Below are 7,578 nucleotides of genomic sequence, written 5' to 3'. Positions count from 1 at the left end.
CTGTGATGATCTTACGGGTCAGATGGTGTGGGTTGGAGGGAAGCTCAAGAGGAAGGGGGATATATGTGTACTTATAGCTGAGACATGTTGCTGTACAGCAGAAACCAATACAACACTGTAAAGCACTATTGTCCAATTTCAGGATAAGAAAACATCTACAACCAACAAATGCTGCACAGAGTGTGAAGGAAAAGGAATATTACTACACTGCTGGTGGGAATGTAAACTGACATAGCCATTATGGAGAACAGTATAGAGGGTCCTTAAAAAGCTAAGAATAGACGTTGCTGGTTGAAGATGGCGGAGAGGAAGAAGTACGTTCATCTCCTCCTGCGAGAACACCAAAATTGCAACTAGCTGTTGAACAACCATGGACAGGAGGACAGTGGAACCTACCAAAAAAAGGTACCCCATGTCCGAAGACAAAGAAGAAGCTGTAACAAGACAGCAGGAGGGGTACAATCATGATAAAGTAAAATTCTATACCTGCTGGAGGGGTGACCCACAAACTGGAGAACGATGATACCAAAAAAGTTCTCCCACTGTTGTGAAGGTTCTGAGACCCACATCACTCTTACCAGCCTGGGGATCCAACAAAGGGACTGGGAGTACCCAATGAATCTGATTTTATGGGCTGGTAGGATTTGACTGTAAGACTTACTCAGGACTGGGGGAAACAGACTTCACCCTTGGAGGGCATAAACAAAATCTTGAGTGCACCAAGACCCAGTGGAAAGGAGCAATGACCCCACAAAAGACTGAATAAGACCTTGCTGCTGGAGTTGGGGAGTCTGATGTGGAGGCATGTGTCAGCAGCAGCTTGCAGCAGCAGTCCTGGAAGGGGCCCCTTGGTGTAAGTCACCACTAGCCCTACCATAGAGCGCATAGACCCCAGGGCTGGGTAGCCTCAGGCTAAACAACTATCAGAGAGGGAACACAACCACATCCATTAGTAGACAATTTGATTAAAGTTTACTGAGCACAGCCCTGCCCACCAGAGCAAGACCCACTTTTTCCCACCGCCAGTCCCTCTCATCAGGAAGCTTACACAACAGAGGGCAGAAAGCAGCAGCAGGAAGATCCACAATTCCACAGCTGGCTAGAACAAAAATCACATTACAGAAAGGTAATCAGAAGAAAACATAGAACGTTATGTCTCAGATGAAGGGACAAGATAAAACTCCAGAAAAACAACTAAATGAAGTGGAGATAGGCAAACTTCCAGAAAAAGAATTCATGATAATGACAGCGAAGATGACCCAGGATCTTGGGAAAATAATGAAGAAGATGCAAGAAGGACTAAAGAGCAAACATGAATAATACACTTGAAGGAATCAATAGCAGAATAACTGAGGCAGAAGAGACAAAAGACCTGGAGGACAGAATGGTGAAAATCACTGCCACAGAACAGAATGTAGAAAAAAGAATGAGAAAAATCAGACAGCCTAACCCACTCCAGTATTCTGGCCTGGAGAATTCCATGGACTGTATAGTCCATGGGGTCACAGAGAGTCAGATATGACTGGGGACTTTCACTTTCACTTCCAAGAGACCTCTGGGACAACAAGAAATGCACCGACATTTGCATTATAGGCATCCCAGAGGAAGGAGAGAGAAAGGACCTGAGAAGATATTTGAAGAGATAATAGCTTGAAAACTCCCCTAACATGGGAAAGGAAATAGTCGATGAAGTCCAGAAGCATGGTGAGTCTCAGACAGGATAAACCCAAGGAGGAATACACTGAGACATAGAGTAATCAAACTGACAAAAATTAAAGACAAAGAAAATATATTAAAAGCAACGATGGAGAAACAACAAATAACATATGAGGGAACTCCCATAAGGTTATCAGCTGATTTTGCAAACTCTAGAAAGTAAAAGTGAAAGTGGCTCACTTGTGTCTGACTCTTTGTGACCCTGTATAGTCCATGGAATTCTCCAGGCCAGAATACTGGAGTAGGTAGCCTTTCCCTTCTCCAGGGGATCTTCCCAATTTGGGGATTGAACCCAGGTTTCCTGCATTGCAGGCAGATTCTTTACCAGCTGAGCCACAAGGGAAGCCCAAGAATATTTGAGTGAGCAGCCTATCCCTTCTCCAGGGGATCTTCCTATCCCAGGAATTGAACCAGGGTCTCCTGTATTGCAGGCAGATTTCTTTTTTCAGTTTATTTTTTTGATATTTTAAAAATATGGAACGCGTCACGAATTTGCATGTCATCCTTGCACAGGGGCCATACTAATCTCTGTCTCGTTCCCATTTTAGAATATGTGCTGCCGAAGGGAGCACTGCAGGCAGATTCTTTACCAACTGAGCTACCAGGGAAGCTGGAAGGAAATGGCATGATATATTTAAAGGGATAAAAGAGAAGAACCTATAACAAAGAATAGTCTATCCAGCAAGATTCTCATTCAGATTTGACGGAGAAATCAAAAGCTTTCCAGATAAACAAAAGTTAAGAGCATTCAGCACCCTCAAACTAGCTTTAAATGCTAAAAGCAACTAGCAATAAATGCTAAAGGAGCATCTCTAAGCAGGAAACACAAGAGAAGGAAAAGATTTACACAGAATAAATCTAAAACAATTAAGAAAATGATAATAGGATCATACATATTGATAATTACCTTAAATGGAAATGGATTAAATGCATTAACCAAAAGATAGAGACTGGCTGGGTGAATGAAAACATATGCATGTGTACCTTGCCTCTTACCACATCATCCTGTCTAACTGCAGAAATTGTATGTATTTTATTTATACTGTTAGGTTAATCATGTTTCCATTATTGTTTTCATACCTTATTCAAGACTCCACATTTTATTGCACTGAGCAGCTTCAGCTACATGCAGCACATTCTGGTAAATTCTCTTTTCATTTTTATTCTATTACAAATATTTTCTAATTTTCCTTGCTATGGCTTCTTAGATATTTCCCTCATCTAAAACTGGACATTTAATTTCCAAATACATGGGATTTTTAAAAGATCTTTGTTATTATTTCTCATTTTGATACTAATTTCCCACTTAAATCCTTTACTCTCTGCAATCACCCTCCATGTTTTTTCAATCTTCAAACTTTATCACGAGTTTCAACAGCTAAGTCAAAGATCTCTCTTGGTAAATGTCACATGGCAGTTGAAAATGTAGGTTATTTTCAAATACCTTTTGATAGTGGGCTGTAACATAATTCCATAGTCGTAAGAGAACAGATCTGTATGATTTCAATGCCTTTAGACCATGACATTTCTGTACCTGGTCTTATGTCTCTGGATATGTTTCAGTGTCTGCTAGTTTCTAGTCTATGGGAACTTGAATAGAATTTGTATCCTATTGTTGTGTGCAAATTGTATAAACCTTAATTATTTTGAATTGGCTCATAATGCTTTTCAGGTCTACTATATTATTCTACTTTTATGAACATTCACTCAATTAATTTCTGAGTTTGATATTAAAACTCCAACTAAAAATCTTAATTTATCTGCTTAAACAATTGTCACATATAGTGAACCATATGTAACTTTGTTCTGTATTTTCCAAGTCTCTTATAAATGTGTTATAGCGACCCCATGGACTATAGCCTACCAGGCTCCTCTGTCCATGGGATTCTCCAGGCAATAGTACTGGAATGGATTGCCATTCCCTTCTCCAGGGGATCTTCCCAACCCAGGGATCAAACCTGGGTCTTCTGCATTGTAGACAGGCGCTTTACTCTCTGAGCCACCAGGGAAGTCCCATATTATTCTACTTTTATGAACATTCATTCAATTCATTTCTGAGTTTGATATTAAAACTCCAACTAAAAATCTTAATTTACCTGCTTAAACCACTGTCACATATAGTGAACCATATGTAACTTTGTTCTGTATTTTCCAAGTCTCTTATAAATGTGTTATGATTTCATAACTTAAAAAAATAAAAGATTTTAAAAACTATGATTGTCACAATACATGTCCGGTGAGAATCATCTAGAAGATCTATGTTATCCTCACTCCTGGAACGCTGACCTGTAGGGCAGAACTTTCTGGAATGCTGCCTGTGACTGGATGCTCTGGCATTCAAAGGTTCATCTGGGAGTGACACAGGTTACTTCCGTTCATATTTTATTGGTCACCTGAGCCACCTGGCCATTCCTGAATGAAGTAGGGGAGGGGTGAGGCACAGGCAGGAATAATCATCTTATGTGACCAGGAGAGAAGCAAACATTTGTGAAAAGCCCAGATAACTTCCACAGTTCACTCCACCCCTGAGAACACCTCCTTGTACTTTCTCTTCATGATACTGAGGCAGTTGGTCCCCTTGCCATCTCCATAAATTGTCCTCTGTCAGTTCCTTTTATTTCTCCTTCTCCTATATGAGATCATTACCTAAGAGTTTGCTCTTGGCTGGATGTTGAGAGTGTGTGTGTGTGTCTGTGTATATTTTAATTCTCTCCCTTAACTTTACCTGTAAAACTTTAATTATCAAAGCTGTGGAGATAATCTCTTGAATTCCAAACCTATATTTTTCTTTTGGAAAATCTACTTGGATAATTCATGACTTTTCTGTTTCCTTAATGTTCCAGGAATCAAAACATTCAGTAATTGTATTATTTTGCTTTCTTCCAACCTAGCAATTTCCTTTGTTTTCCTTTATATTGCTTTGCAAACTAGCCTTTCTTCTATAACCTATTCAAATAAGAAGTGAGTTCTGAGCTGAGACTTTCTATATATAATATTTCCTATATATAATTTGTTGATACACTTTAAGCTGGCTTATCTAAACATTCTTTTGAATGCATTTTTCTCACTTCTGAATCTACTTTGTATTTTTACTATTATTGTACTTGACACTTCACTCAACTTTCCTACGACCTCTCACAATGATTATTCTTCTAGGGAATATATGTTTTTCCTTACTTTTCATTCTCTGTAGTATCTAGCAAAGATTTTGCCATTGAGGTGATATTCATTTTTAAATATAATATGTAGATGTCAACACTCAATTGTAGATTAATCCCCCAGTGTTAATTAATTAGGTTAAAGTATATGTATTGAAAACATATTTACCACACCTTTTTCTCTTACCTTGAACTTATTGCCTAAGTTCTTAGATCTTTTCAAATGAATTATTACTGAGTTGTCTGACTCAGCTCACACCTTCCTATAGTTAATATTTGCTTTATGAATGTCTAACTTTCACTTAACTCTGTTAAATTCCCTGTGTTGATTTTAGCTCTTTTTCCAAGATTTAAAATGTTAATTAGAATAATGCTCACAGAGGTGAGGTAAACACCCTAAACATTAATATTGAAGACATACCTATTAATTTGCTAAAAGAATCAAGCATTTTCACTTGGTAAATTCAAATCTATGGAATATTTATCATTCTTTTATTATCTTTTGCTTTCAGTTAAAAATAAATGTGCTGTTTGTATGCAAAAAAAAATATATATATATATATAACTACCATATGACCCTGCAATCCCACTCCTGGGGAAATACACAATGAAAACCATAATTCAAAAGTTATATCCACGCCGTTGTTCACTGCAGCACTATTTACAATATCCAGGAGAGGGGAGCAAGGTAAATTTCCATTAACAGAGGAATAGATAAAGAAGATGTGGTACAGAGACACAATGGAATATTACGTAGTTAGAAAAAGGAGGGAAACTGTCATCTGCAGAGACATGAATGGACCTACATACAGTCATATAGAGTTCAGTATGTCAGAAAGAGAAAAGCAAATATCGTATATTAACTCATGGACATGGAATCTAGGAAAATGGCATAGATGATCCTATTTGCACACAGACATACACAGAGAACAAACGTACAGACACCAAGATGGAGGAGGTGGGGTGGAATGAACTGGGAAATTGGGATTGACATATGTGTACTATTGGTACTATGCATAAAATACATAAATAATGAGAATCTAGTGAAATGCTCAGGGAACTCTACTCAATAGTCTATGGTGAACTAAATGGGAAGGAAATCCAATGACAGGGGACGTATATAAACATGTAGCTGATTCTCTTTCTGTACAACAGAAACTAAAACACTGTAAAGCAACTATACTGCATTAAAATTTAGTAAAAAATAAGTAGGAGCAGCTCTTCAGAGGAGGCTGTGGCTGCGGTGAGGGAGGGGTGGCCTGGGCAATGATCTAATCATGTTGGATAAAGATGATCTTGAGACTGCAGTGATCAGAGTAAATCAGAATCTATAGCTTCTACTCAGAAAAGACCAGAGTCCAAATGTTCCAGTGACCTTGAGACAGAAGTTCTCCCTATTCAGGCATCACAAGCTGCAGGCCAAGAGACTGTTTCCAAAGATGTACCCAAGTCTGGATGGGGCTATTGGGGCAGTTGGGGCAAGTCCTTGCTCTCCTCAGCCTCAGGTAGGACAAGGTATTTCAAATGTCACTGAGAAGGCAGAGGCCTCCCTTGGAATCCCTAGTCCCAGTGAAATTTCAACTGAAGTCCAGTATGAAATAGAAGAGATGAATGCCAAAGAGAATGGAAAGTCCTCTCCAGTGAGTGGGCCATTTGGGGTATTCTCGACCATCTCTACTGCTGTTCAGGGCACAGGAAAAGTGTTATCACTGGGAGTTTGGATGCCTTAGAATTCATTGGGAAAAAGACAATGGATGTAATAGCAGAAGGGGATCCTGGATTTAAAAGAACCAAGGGTCTGATGAACTGGACTTCTGATCTACACCGTCTCAGGTTTTACAAGGCACAAAGGAGAAAGAAGAGCTACAGACTTCCAATGAGGTTACCATGGAAACAGACAAGAAAATTCATTATGGGCTACCCTTTGATGAATTTCAAGGCCTTTCACATATAGAAGCTCTGGAGATGCTCTCTCGAGAAAGTGAAATAAAGGTGAAATCTATTCTTAATTATCTAAGTGGAGAAAAATTAGGGACTCTAAAACTTGAATTGGAGCAACTCAAAGAAGCATTTTCCCTAGCAGAGTTCTATGAGGAAGAGGAGGAAGAGAAAAAGGGAACGAAGACTTTACCAAAGAGATAACAGAACTATTTCCTCAGCTGCATGTCTTCTCCAAACCAGAGAAACTTGCCAGGGCAAGAAATACAGCCCATGAATGGATCAGGACATCTCTGGCCAAACCACTAGAAGGGGAAGGAGAAAAATAGTTGGAAGCAAAAAAACCTGAGCAAATCAGTAACAATTCAAGAGAGGATATCCATGCACTTGCAATCCAGAGCCTAGCAGAACTGACTGCTTGCTCAATTGAACTGTTTCACAAAACAGCTGCTCTGGTTCTGCATGGCTGGAAGCAGGACGTAACAACCATAGAAATGAGCAGAGCCCTTTGCCAGATGACAGTTTTGTTGTGTCAAGAGTTGTCCTCTATGTCTAAAGAGTTCACCACCTGCCTAACAGCTGCTGGGGATAAGGAAAAGGCTGATATCCTTAATCCACGAATCACTAGAGGCATCAAACAGTGCTTCCTACATTCTGGATGTCTTTCAGTGACTTTTACCCGAATTGGAGATCTCGCTTATTAAGAACAAGACTGAGTTACCAGAGGCATGAACTTCATGTCCAGAAGCCTTTGTCCAAACACTGA

General features: G+C 39.3%; 1 non-coding gene and 1 pseudogene across 1 annotated transcript; one reads left to right on the top strand and one right to left on the bottom strand.

Annotated features, from left to right (window-relative positions):
• Nucleotides 1–297: 297 nt before the first annotated feature.
• Nucleotides 298–7,578, top strand: LOC128054810 (protein FAM114A2-like; annotated as a pseudogene).
• Nucleotides 2,185–2,288, bottom strand: LOC128054950 (U6 spliceosomal RNA). The gene has a single exon (XR_008200087.1). It is a non-coding gene; the product is annotated as a U6 spliceosomal RNA (small nuclear RNA).

Source organism: Budorcas taxicolor, chromosome 10 (genome assembly GCF_023091745.1).
Source record: "Budorcas taxicolor isolate Tak-1 chromosome 10, Takin1.1, whole genome shotgun sequence".
Lineage (NCBI taxonomy): Eukaryota > Metazoa > Chordata > Mammalia > Artiodactyla > Bovidae > Budorcas > Budorcas taxicolor.
Note: the sequence above shows the minus strand (reverse complement) of the source record. Positions and strands in the feature narration are given on the sequence as shown.